A 13,398-nucleotide genomic window follows, 5' to 3' on the forward strand; every position below is an offset into this window, starting at 1 on the left:
AGAAGAGAGAAGGACAGAAGCTACAGAAGAGGTATAACCTCCAGGCTTTAGTCTCAGTGAACTACTTCTGCCAACAAGACCCCATTCTCTAAAAGTTTTATAACCTCCCAACAGAAAATCAACATCTGGGAACAAGCGTTCAAAACAGATGAAACTATGAAGTAGTTATTTTTTCTTTTTTGCCTTTTCATTTAAATTATACAATAATCTTCAAATCTATAAAAATCTTGCCCATATTTTAAAAAATAATCACATCCAACCCATATACCAGGGTGACAATAACTGACATCTTTACTGAACTGAATGTTTGAGCAATCATTCCATTTATTTAGATTTTTAAAATTTATTTCATCAGTATTTTTTAAGGATACATGCCAGGTTGTTGCATGTATACCATGTTATATTTGTAATCTAAAATGTACCTCAAAGGCTCACGTGTTAAAGGCTTTGTCTTTCCTATAGCATTATTTGGAGGTGGCCAAACCTTTGAGAGTAGTCCACTGGGAATATTAGAGTCATTAGGGGTATTCCTATAAAGAAGCTATTGCTACTCTGAACTGTGCCCATTTTCATTTCCAAGGATCCACGAGGTAAGTAACTTTGTTCCATTACTCAGTTTTTCCATGATATACTGCTTTATTACAGTTTAATATGGCCAAGCCTAGAAATCATAGAATGAAACTGAGAGTTAGCCAAAATAAATCTTTCTGGTATTTTGTCATAGCAGCAGAAAGCCAACTAATATCTAATTTTTTTCTTATCAATTCTAGGTTGTGTTTTTAATTTTTATGTCTTTTTATAATTAAAAATATATTTACATATGTATTACATGTGTGTGCATGCACAGAAAGATAGAGAAAGAAAGAAAGGAAGGAAGGAAGGAAGGAAGGAAGAAAGAAAGAAAGAAAGAAAGAAAGAAAGAAAGAAAGAAAGAAAAAGAAAGAAAGAGCAAGCCATGGTACACCTGTGGAACTCAGAGGACAACTTGTGGGAATCAAATTCACCTTTCACCTGTAGGTTCTGAGGATAGAACTCAAGACCAATCAGGCTTGGTGGCAATACCTTTACTCACAGAGCTATTTTACTAACCCTTGATTTTTTTTAATTTAAAACTGATTTAATTTTTGCTTTCTATTCTATAGTATATATTAAAATATCCAATTCTTAAAGTTCATTTTTTAAGCTGAAACCTTGTTTAACTCATTATTAGTTTTAGGAAATTTCTTTGTAGACAATAGTGTCAAGATCTGCAAATAATGACAATTTATTTCTTATTTTCTGACTCAACTTTTTAAAATTTCTGTTTCTTGTACAATTGCAGTAGCTAGAAGAATCCATTGATGAATAAAGGCTGAGAAAGTGGCCTTTTGTTTGTTCCTTATCTACGTGGGAAGCATTATGACATTCACCACCACATGCAATGTGAGCTCCAGTTTCTACTAATGGGTTTTTTTGCAATTGAGAAAAAATCTCTCTGCATTTCTTGTGCTCTGAGTTTCTTTTTGCAATTAATACACATTTGCTTTAGTTAAATGCCTTTTTTTTTTTTTATTAACTTGAGTATTTCTTATATACATTTCGAGTGTTATTCCCTTTCCCGATTTCCGGGCAAACATCCCCCTCCCTCCTCCCCTTCCTTATGGGTGTTCCCCTCCCAACCCTCCCACCATTGCCGCCCGCCCCCCATAGACTAGTTCACTGGGGGTTCAGTCTTAGCAGGACCCAGGGCTTCCCCTTCCACTGGTGCTCTTACTAGGATATTCATTGCTACCTATGGGGTCAGAGTCCAGGGTCAGTCCATGTATAGTCTTTAGGTAGTGGCTTAGTCCCTGGAAGCTCTGGTTGCTTGGCATTGTTGTACTTTTGGGGTCTCGAGCCCCTTCAAGCTCTTCCATTTCTTTCTCTGATTCCTTCAATAGGGGACCTATTCTCAGTTCAGTGGTTTGCTGCTGGCATTCGCCTCTGTATTTGCTGTATTCTGGCTGTGTCTCTCAGGAGCGATCTACATCCGGCTCCTGTCGGTCTGCACTTCTTTGCTTCATCCATCTAGTCCAATTGGGTGGCTGTATATGTATGGGCCAAATGTGGGACAGGCTCTGAATGGGTGTTCCTTCAGTCTCTGTTTTAATCTTTGCCTCTCCCTTCCCTGCCAAGGGTATTCTTTTTCCTCATTTAAAGAAGGAGTGAAGCATTCACATTTTGATCATCCGTCTTGAGTTTCGTTTGTTCTAGGGATCTAGGGTAATTCAAGCATTTGGGCTAATAGCCACTTATCAATGAGTGCATACCATGTATGTCTTTCTGTGATTGGGTTAGTTCACTCAGGATGATATTTTCCAGTTCCAACCATTTGCCTACGAATTTCATAAACTCGTTGTTTTTGATAGCTGAGTAGTATTCCATTGTGTAGATGTACCACATTTTCTGTATCCATTCCTCTGTTGAAGGGCATCTGGGTTCTTTCCATTTTCTGGCTATTATAAATAAGGCTGCGATGAACATAGTGGAGCACGTGTCTCTTTTATATGTTGAGGCATCTTTTGGGTATATGCCCAAGAGAGGTATAGCTGGATCCTCAGGCAGTTCAATGTCCAATTTTCTGAGGAACCTCCAGACTGATTTCCAGAATGGTTTTACCAGTCTGCAATCCCACCAACAATGGAGGAGTGTTCCTCTTTCTCCACAACCTCGCCAGCATCTGCTGTCACCTGAGTTTTTGATCTTAGCCAATCGCACTGGTGTGAGGTGAAATCTCAGGGTTGTTTTGATTTGCATTTCCCTTATGACTAAAGATGTTGAACATTTCTTTAGGTGTTTCTCAGCCATTCGGCATTCCTCAGCTGTGAATTCTTTGTTTAGCTCTGAACCCCATTTTTTAATAGGGTTATTTGTTTCCCTGCGGTCTAACTTCTTGAGTTCTTTGTATATTTTGGATATAAGGCCTCTATCTGTTGTAGGGTTGGTAAAGATCTTTTCCCAATCTGTTGGTTGCCGTTTTGTCCTAACCACAGTGTCCTTTGCCTTACAGAAGCTTTGCAGTTTTATGAGATCCCATTTGTCAATTCTTGATCTTAGAGCATAAGCCATTGGTGTTTTGTTCAGGAAATTTTTTCCAGTGCCCATGTGTTCCAGATGCTTCCCTAGTTTTTCTTCTATTAGTTTGAGTGTGTCTGGTTTGATGTGGAGGTCCTTGATCCACTTGGACTTAAGCTTTGTACAGGGTGATAAGCATGGATCGATCTGCATTCTTCTGCATGTTGCCCTCCAGTTGAACCAGCACCATTTGCTGAAAATGCTATCTTTTTTCCATTGGATGGTTTTGGCACCTTTGTCAAAAATCAAGTGACCATAGGTGTGTGGGTTCATTTCTGGGTCTTCAATTCTATTCCATTGGTCTATCTGTCTGTCTCTGTACCAATACCATGCAGTTTTTATCACTATTGCTCTGTAATACTGCTTGAGTTCAGGGATAGTGATTCCCCCTGAAGTCCTTTTATTGTTGAGGATAGCTTTAGCTATCCTGGGTTTTTTGTTATTCCAGATGAATTTGCAAATTGTTCTGTCTAACTCTTTGAAGAATTGGATTGGTATTTTGATGGGGATTGCATTGAATCTGTAGATTGCTTTTGGTAAAATGGCCATTTTTACTATATTAATCCTGCCAATCCATGAGCATGGGAGATCTTTCCATCTTCTGAGGTCTTCTTCAATTTCTTTCTTCAGTGACTTGAAGTTCTTATTGTACAGATCTTTTACTTGCTTGGTTAAAGTCACACCGAGGTACTTTATATTATTTGGGTCTATTATGAAGGGTGTCGTTTCCCTAATTTCTTTCTCGGCTTGTTTCTCTTTTGTATAGAGGAAGGCAACTGATTTATTTGAGTTAATTTTATACCCAGCCACTTTGCTGAAGTTGTTTATCAGCTTTAGTAGTTCTCTGGTGGAACTTTTGGGATCACTTAAATATACTATCATATCATCTGCAAATAGTGATATTTTGACCTCTTCTTTTCCGATCTGTATCCCTTTGATCTCCTTTTGTTGTCTGATTGCTCTGGCTAGAACTTCAAGAACTATATTGAATAAGTAGGGAGAGAGTGGGCAGCCTTGTCTAGTCCCTGATTTTAGTGGGATTGCTTCAAGTTTCTCTCCATTTAGTTTAATGTTAGCAACTGGTTTGCTGTATATGGCTTTTACTATGTTTAGGTATGGGCCTTGAATTCCTATTCTTTCCAGGACTTTTATCATGAAGGGGTGTTGAATTTTGTCAAATGCTTTCTCAGCATCTAATGAAATGATCATGTGGTTCTGTTCTTTCAGTTTGTTTATATAATGGATCACGTTGATGGTTTTCCGTATATTAAACCATCCCTGCATGCCTGGGATGAAGCCTACTTGATCATGGTGGATGATTGTTTTGATGTGCTCTTGAATTCGGTTTGCCAGAATTTTATTGAGTATTTTTGCGTCGATATTCATAAGGGAAATTGGTCTGAAGTTCTCTTTCTTTGTTGTGTCTTTGTGTGGTTTAGGTATAAGAGTAATTGTAGATTCGTAGAAGGAATTCGGTAGGGCTCCATCTGTTTCAATTTTGTGGAATAGTTTGGATAATATTGGTATGAGGTCTTCTATGAAGGTTTGATAGAATTCTGCACTAAACCCATCTGGACCTGGGCTCTTTTTGGTTGGGAGACCTTTAATGACTGCTTCTATTTCCTTAGGAGTTATGGGGTTGTTTAACTGGTTTATCTGTTCCTGATTTAACTTTGATACCTGGTATCTGTCTAGGAAATAGTCCATTTCCTGAAGATTTTCAAATTTTGTTGAATATAGGTTTTTATAGTAAGATCTGATGATTTTTTGAATTTCCTCTGAATCTGTAGTTATGTCTCCCTTTTCATTTCTGATTTTGTTAATTTGGACGCACTCTCTGTGTCCTCTCGTTAGTCTGGCTAAGGGTTTATCTATCTTGTTGATTTTCTCAAAGAACCAACTTTTGGTCCTGTTGATTCTTTCTATGGTCCTTTTTGTTTCTACTTGGTTGATTTCAGCTCTGAGTTTGATTATTTCCTGCCTTCTACTCCTCCTGGGTGTATTTGCTTCTTTTTGTTCTAGAGCTTTTAGGTGTGCTGTCAAGCTGCTGACATATGCTCTTTCCTGTTTCTTTCTGCAGGCACTCAGCGCTATGAGTTTTCCTCTTAGCACAGCTTTCATTGTGTCCCATAAGTTTGAGTATGTTGTATCTTCATTTTCATTAAATTCTAAGAAGTTTTTAATTTCTTTCTTTATTTCTTCCTTGACCAGGTTATCATTGAGTAGAGCATTGTTCAATTTCCACGTATATGTGGGCATTCTTCCCTTATTGTTATTGAAGACCAGTTTTAGGCCGTGGTGGTCCGATAGCACGCCTGGGATTATTTCTATCTTTCTGTACCTGTTGAGGCCCGTTTTTTGACCAATTATATGGTCAATTTTGGAGAAAGTACCATGAGGAGCTGAGAAGAAGGTATATCCTTTTGCTTTAGGATAGAATGTTCTATAAATATCCGTTAAGTCCATTTGGCTCATGACTTCTCTTAGTCTGTCGACATCACTGTTTAATTTCTGTTTCCATGATCTGTCCATTGATGAGAGTGGGGTGTTGAAATCTCCCACTATTATTGTGTGAGGTGCAATGTGTGTTTTGAGCTTTAGTAAGGTTTCTTTTACGTATGTAGGTGCCCTTGTATTTGGGGCATAGATATTTAGGATTGAGAGTTCATCTTGGTGGATTTTTCCTTTGATGAATATGAAGTGTCCTTCCTTATCTTTTTTGATGACTTTTAGTTGGAAATTGATTTTATTTGATATTAGAATGGCTACTCCAGCTTGCTTCTTCTGACCATTTGCTTGGAAAGTTGTTTTCCAGCCTTTCACTCTGAGGTAGTGTCTGTCTTTGTCTCTGAGGTGTGTTTCCTGTAGGCAGCAGAATGCAGGGTCCTCGTTGCGTATCCAGTTTGTTAATCTATGTCTTTTTATTGGGGAGTTGAGGCCATTGATATTGAGAGATATTAAGGAATAGTGATTATTGTTTCCCTTTATATTCATATTTGGATGTGAGGTTATGTTTGTGTGCTTTCATTCTCTTTGTTTTGTTGCCAAGACGATTAGTTTCTTGCTTCTTCTAGGGTATAGCTTGCCTCCTTATGTTGGGCTTTACCATTTATTATCCTTTGTAGTGCTGGATTTGTAGAAAGATATTGTGTAAATTTGGTTTTGTCATGGAATATCTTGGTTTCTCCATCAATGTTAATTGAGAGTTTTGCTGGATACAGTAACCTGGGCTGGCATTTGTGTTCTCTTAGGGTCTGTATGACATCAGTCCAGGATCTTCTGGCCTTCATAGTTTCTGGCGAGAAGTCTGGTGTGATTCTGATAGGTCTCCCTTTATATGTTACTTGACCTTTTTCCCTTACTGCTTTTAATATTCTTTCTTTATTTTGTGCGTTTGGTGTTTTGACAATTATGTGACGGGAGGTGTTTCTTTTCTGGTCCAATCTATTTGGAGTTCTGTAGGCTTCTTGTATGCCTATGGGTATCTCTTTTTTTAGGTTAGGGAAGTTTTCTTCTATGATTTTGTTGAAGATATTTACTGGTCCTTTGAGCTGGGAGTCTTCACTCTCTTCTATACCTATTATCCTTAGGTTTGATCTTCTCATTGAGTCCTGGATTTCCTGTATGTTTTGGACCAGTAGCTTTTTCCGCTTTACATTATCTTTGACAGTTGAGTCAATGATTTCTATGGAATCTTCCGCTCCTGAGATTCTCTCTTCCATCTCTTGTATTCTGTTGGTGAAGCTTGTATCTACAGCTCCTTGTCTCTTCTTTTGGTTTTCTATATCCAGGGTTGTTTCCATGTGTTCTTTCTTGATTGCTTCTATTTCCATTTTTAATTCCTTCATCTGTTTGATTGTGTTTTCCTGGAATTCTTTCAGGGATTTTTGCCATTCCTCTCTGTAGGCCTCTACTTGTTTATTAATGATTTCCTGTGTTTCCCTAAGTGTGTTCATGTCTTTCTTGAAGTCCTCCAGCATCATGATCAAATATGATTTTGAAACTAGATCTTGCTTTTCTGGTGTGTTTGGATATTCCATGTTTGTTTTGGCGGGAGAATTGGGCTCCGATGATGGCATGCAGTCTTGGTTTCTGTTGCTTGGGTTCCTGCGCTTGCCTCTCGCCATCAGATTATCTCTAGTGTTACTTTGTTCTGCTATTTCTGACAGTGGCTAGACTGACCTATAAGCCTGTGTGTCAGGAGTGCTGTAGACCTGTTTTCCTCTCTTTCAGTCAGTTATGGGGACAGTGTGTTCTGCTTCCGGCGTGTAGTTTTTCCTCTCTACAGGTCTTCAGCTGTTCTTGTGGGCCTGTGTCTTGAGTTCACCAGGCAGCTTTCTTGCAGCAGAAAATTTGGTCTTACCTGTGGTCCCGAGGCTCAGGTTCGCTCGTGGGGTGCTGCCCAGGGGCTCTCTGCAGCGGCAGCAACCAGGAAGACCTGTGCCGCCCCTTCCGGGAGCTTCAGTGCACCAGGGTTCCAGATGGTCTTTGGCTTTTTCCTCTGGCGTCCGAGATGTGTGTGCAGGGAGCAGTCTCTTCTGGTTTCCCAGGCTTGTCTGCCTCTCTGAAGGTTTAGCTCTCCCTCCCACGGGATTTGGGTGCAGAGAACTGTTTATCCGGTCTGTTTCTTTCAGGTTCCGGTGGCGGTGTCTCAGGCGCAGAAGTCCTGCCGCTCCTGGGCCCTCCCCCACGGGAGCCCAGAGGCCTTATACAGTTTCCTCTTGGGCCAGGGATGTGGGCAGGGGTGAGCAGTGTTGGTGGTCTCTTCCGCTCTGCAGCCTCAGGAGTGCCCACCTGACCAGGCGGTTGGGTCTCTCTCTCACCGGGTCTGGGAGCAGAGAGCTGCTGCGGGCCGGGATCCGCGGGTGTGGGACTGTTAAATGCCTTTTTAATGATCAATTAATATGATCCTATGATTTTTCTTCTTTATTCCAACTAATTAAAACTAATTAGCCTAAATACAACTATGTTGGACAATCTTTAGCCTACTGAACAGGCATTTCTTACCCCATCCACACCTTCTACATCAGATTTAACATTTTGCTACTACCCAAACCTAACATCTAAACATAAATCTTTTGAAATGTATTAGCAGCAAAGCCCTGGCTTTTTACTAATCAAAGGACTAACTCAGAGTGCTGTCAGATAGCATCAAAGTCTATGGCAAAATTCTTCCAATTTTATTTTGTAACCTGTTTCTCTGATGTTTCCACCAGTGTCTTAAGCTTGGCTTGATTTAATCTTCCTAAGTTGTCTTACTATAAATTTTCCATCAAACTGCTTCCACTTTAGAACAACGGAACTTGGGGTCATCTAAACCCACGTTTTTGGGCCAATACCATTATAAATTGTCTTGTATCCCTTTTGAGATGATAGCTGATTTTGCATTGATAGTATATTGATTTTTCAAATATTTACCAAGCTTTGCATCTCCAGAAGCTCTTCATGGTGTGCAATCATTTTCTAAAAAATATTGTTAAATTCTGTTTTGTAAAGGATTTTTGCCTATGTATTCAAGATGCTTTTGAACTGAATTAATTGTTTTTGTTGTGAAGACCTTCTCTGGTTTGAGTAATAAGATAATTCTAGCTTCATAGAATAGAAAATTTTTCCTTTAATTTTCCATAATATCATTAATAGCTCTTTTTGGAAGATTATAAAAAGTTATTAATTTAATTTCTTTTTTATCTGCTACGGGTCTTTATTTTATTTTATTTTCCATCTTTATTAAATTGGGTATTTCTCATTTACATTTCAAATGTTATTCCCTTTTCCTCGTTTCCAGGCCAACATCCCCCTAATCCCTCCTCCTCCCCTTCTATATGGGTGCTCCCCTCCCCATCCTCCCCCATTACCGCCCTCCCCCCAACAATCACGTTCACTGGGGGTTCAGTCTTGGCAGGACCAAGGGCTTCCCCTTCCGCTGGTGCTCTTACTAAGCTATTCATTGCTACCTGTGAGGTTGGAGCCCAGGGTCAGTCCATGTATAGTCTTTGGATAGTGGCTTAGTCCTGGAAGCTCTGGTTGCTTGGCATTGTTGTTCATATGGGGTCTCGAGCCCCTTCAAGCTCTTCCAGTTCTTTCCCTTATTCCTTCAACGGGGATCCCGTTCTCAGTTCAGTGGTTTGCTGCTGGCATTCGCCTATGTATTTGCTGTATTCTGGGTGTATCTCTCAGGAGAGATCTACATCCGGTTCCTGTCAGCCTGCACTTCTTTGCTTCATCCATCTTATCTAGTTTGGTGGCTGTATATGTATGGGCCACATGTGGGGCAGGCTCTGAATGGGTGTTCCTTCTGCCTCTGTTCTAAACTTTGCCTCCCTATCCCTTCCTAAGGGTATTCTTGTTTCCCTTTTAAAGAAGGAGTAAAGCATCTGTATTTTGGTCATCTTTAATTTCTTTATGAGTCATAAAGAATAATGAAATCACCTCTTGTTATGGATAATGCAGCTTGTGTTTTTCAAGAAATTGGCTCATTTCAATGAAGTTATGAAACTTATATGCTGGAATTTCAAAGGATTTTTTTCTTTATGATTCTGTAATGTTTATAGGTAATAAGTCTGAATTTCCCACGATATAGATTATCTGTGCTTTGATTTTTCTCTGGTCTGTATTAATAAAGGATGCAAATGAGACTGAGCTTTTAAAACTTTGTCTTTGTTGTTTGTTTGAGCTGAGGGCCAAACTCAGAGTTTTGTGCATATTAAGCAGTCTCTCCACCACTGAGCGAAATCCCCACCTCCTACTGTGTTTATAGAAGGATAAAATTTGTGTTTCTTTATTATTGTTGTTGTTTGCTCTTTTAACTTTATTAGTTTTTCTTGCACTTATTCTTAGTAACGTTATATTTAACTAATTTAGCTTCTCTTTAACTCTTGGGGGAGCAGGATATTCTGAGGTTCCTCCTCTATTTTAATGTAAATATTTTGTGCTATGCATTTTTCTCTCTTTCATTTAAGAGTGTCTCATGGATTATATTATTATTTTCTTTTTCATTCAATTAATCATATTTAAACACTTCCCGTGATGCCAGATCTTATATAAAATTATAAATTCTATGTATTCCAATAGTTTTTTTTAAAAATTGGACAAAGTAATTCTAATTCTAATTAGATAAATAAGATGGCTTATACCTGGGTATAATATAGCCATGTTGACAAGAAAAGAGGGAAGGTGAAAACTAGGGCTCCAATAAAAACAGCAAAGTTGGTCTCACCAGGCTCCAGCTCACATGAAAGACCTTTGAGGAATACCTGTCAGGAACATTGTTGTACTTGTTGAAGAAAACTTTTTACTTTAGATAGTTACACCTTTATACATGCTACTACATCCAATTGTAATATACTGAACTGTGAGTAAGTGAGCTTCTAAGAAAATCTCCACCTACTCTAGGAAGGAAACCACCAGGAATGAACAAAGGGAAAAGAAATGATGGACCAAGGCTTACACAGCCAGATCTTCCCATTGCTGCTCAGTTGAGTCTGCCTTCCATTTTGGAGAGTGTACTTTGCTTTTGCTTTCTCAGCTGCCAAAGTAACTTTGATTACTTGTTTGCTCTACATGTGGCCCACATGGATTCTTTTTCAGGGCACAAGAACCAAGGCTGCTTTTGTGATTGGGGTGAGAGGGAATTTGGAAAAGGGGCATTATCTCTCCCGATCCATAACACAAACCTCTCCCTCTTTAGTCCCATTGTATTCCAATATTCGTGAATTCTGTGTCCTCAAATCCATACATCTTACATACCACAGAAGGGAGGTGTCCATTTTGCCTTTCCTTACTAGAAGCCACAACTTGCTTTGAGCCGAAATGACTCACTTCCTCTGACCTCCCACTCCTTTGATGTCAAGGACTTAATCTAAACCATCAGAATCGTCAGAAATATGAGAACAGTTTGCTTTATGACTCTGATACCTTAAGCTATAAACACTCTTGGAATGAGCCTGCTAATCAGGTATCCCACCTGAATTAGAATGTGTTTAGACCTCAGTCTTTGCTTTGTTTCACCAAGCATAATCAAATGAAAAAGGAAGTTATTACTCCAATACCAGGAATAAGGAACTGGTTTGTAGCATACATTTAGTAATGTATCCAATTCAACATCTATTTTTTTCTCTTGTTCTAAAATCATGAAATTACCCAATTTGTATCTCTTTCGGTAATGGATTTGTTCATGCTGAGAACTGAAACACTACCAAAAAAGAGATGTTAAGATTGTCTAGTCTCAAAAAGTGTGCCTTTCTTTTCTTTTTAAATTTAATTTATTTATTTTTTACTTATTCACTTTACATCCTGTCCACTGCCTCTCTCTTTTCACCACTCCCACAAACCTTCCCTCCAATCTCCCTCTCCTCCTCTGACCAGGTGATGCCCTCCCTTAGGTATCTCGCCCCACCTCACACATCAAGTCTCTTAGGGGCTAGGTGCATCCTCTCCCATTGAAGTCAGACAAGGTAGCCCAGCTAGAAGAACATATTCCATAGACAAACAATAGCTCCAGTGGTTTGGAACCCACATCTGCTACATATGTTCAGAAAGGCCAAGGTACAGCCTGTGTAAGCAATTTCGTTGGTGGTTCAGTCTCTGAAAGCCCCAAGGGTACAGGTTAGTTGACTCTGTTGGTCTTCCTGTAGAGTTCCTATTCCCTTCAGACCTGAAATCCTTTCCCCTATTCTTCTACAAGAGTCCCCTAAGCTCTGTAGACTGTTTGGCTGTGGGTGACTGAATCTGAGTTGGCTGCCAGGTGAAGCCTCTCAGAGGATCAGAGGACAGCCATGCTAGACTCCTGTCTGCAAGCATAACAGAGTATCATTGAAAGTGTCAGGGATTTCACGTGGTCATTGTTTTTAATAGCTAAGTAGTACTCTGTTGTGTAAATGTACCACACTTTCTCTATGCATTTCTCTGTTGAAGGACATCTGGGTTTTTTCCAGCTTCTGGGTATTTATTATAAATAAGGCTGCTATCAACATAGTGGAGTATGTTGTATGTTGCAGCATCTTTTGAGTATATGCCCAAGAATGGTATAGCTGGGTCCTCAGGTAGTGCAATGTCCAATTTTCTGAGGAACCTCCAGACTGATTTCCAGAATGGTTGTACTAGCTTGCAATCCCACCAACAATGGAGGAATGTTCCTCTTTCTCCACATCCTTGCCAGCATCTGTTGTCACCTGAGTTTTTGATCTTAGCCATTCTGACTGGTGTAAGGTGGAATCTCAAAGTTGTTTTGTTTTGCATTTCTCTGATGACTAAGGATGTTGAACATTTCTTTAGGTGCTTCGTGGCCATTCAATATTCCTCAGTTGAGAATTCTTTGTTTATCTCTGTAATCCATTTTTAAATAGTGTTATTTGGTTCTCTGGAGTCTAACTTCTTGAGTTCTTTGTATATATTGGATATTAGCCTTCTATCAGATGTAGGATTGGCAAAGATCTTTTCCCAACCAGTTGGCTGCCTTTTGCCTTACAGAAATTGCAATTTTATGAGGTCCCATTTGTCTATTGTTGATCTAGAGCATAAGCCACTGGTGTTCTGTTCTGGAAATTTTCCCCTGTGTCTGTGTGTCCAAGGCTCTTCCCCCACTTTCTCTTCTATTAATTTCAGTTTATCTGGTTTTATGTGAAGGTCATTGATCCACTTGGACTTGAGCTTTGTACAAGGTGATAAGAATGGATTGATTTGCATTCTTGTACCTGCTAACAGCCAGTTGAACCAGCACCATTTGTTGAAAATGCTGGGTTTTTTTCTATTGGATTGTTTTAGCTCCTTTTTCAAAGATCAAGTAACCATAGATCACATTATCTTTTTATCTACAAGTTTGCCAAGGATGGAAACTATCTTACTCATCTGACTGAGCACCTGACTTAGAGTAACTATTCCACAGGAGTATATTATAAAAATATGTGTCTTATTATTTCTGTAAGAGTGTGAACTCCAGGTAATTTATCTCAATTATTCCCTAATTATTTCTTGAACAAAGCCTTGAGTTTTACTTGACAAGAATCCATGGCTGACTTAGCATTGTTTACCTATATCAATGGTGATCAAACCACAGATCACACATAGCCCTGTTTGCTAATTGAGTGGAGAAAAATCAGCCTCATTGCCTTTCACAGTGGATGAAGAGCTTTATCAGATTCTTGAAGGCTACTACCTGGTTCCCGAGGCATCTAAAATTACCCAATTTGTGCAATGGTTCTTAGACCTTAATATAAATCAGAGTCACAATGTTACTAAACCTGAGGTCATAGTCTGTGTTCCAAGAAGCCACATAGGCCACCAATCCTCAATAAGACAATCATAACA

The sequence above is a fragment of the Rattus norvegicus genome, chromosome 8 (genome assembly GCF_036323735.1).
Source record: "Rattus norvegicus strain BN/NHsdMcwi chromosome 8, GRCr8, whole genome shotgun sequence".
Taxonomy (NCBI): Eukaryota; Metazoa; Chordata; class Mammalia; order Rodentia; family Muridae; genus Rattus; species Rattus norvegicus.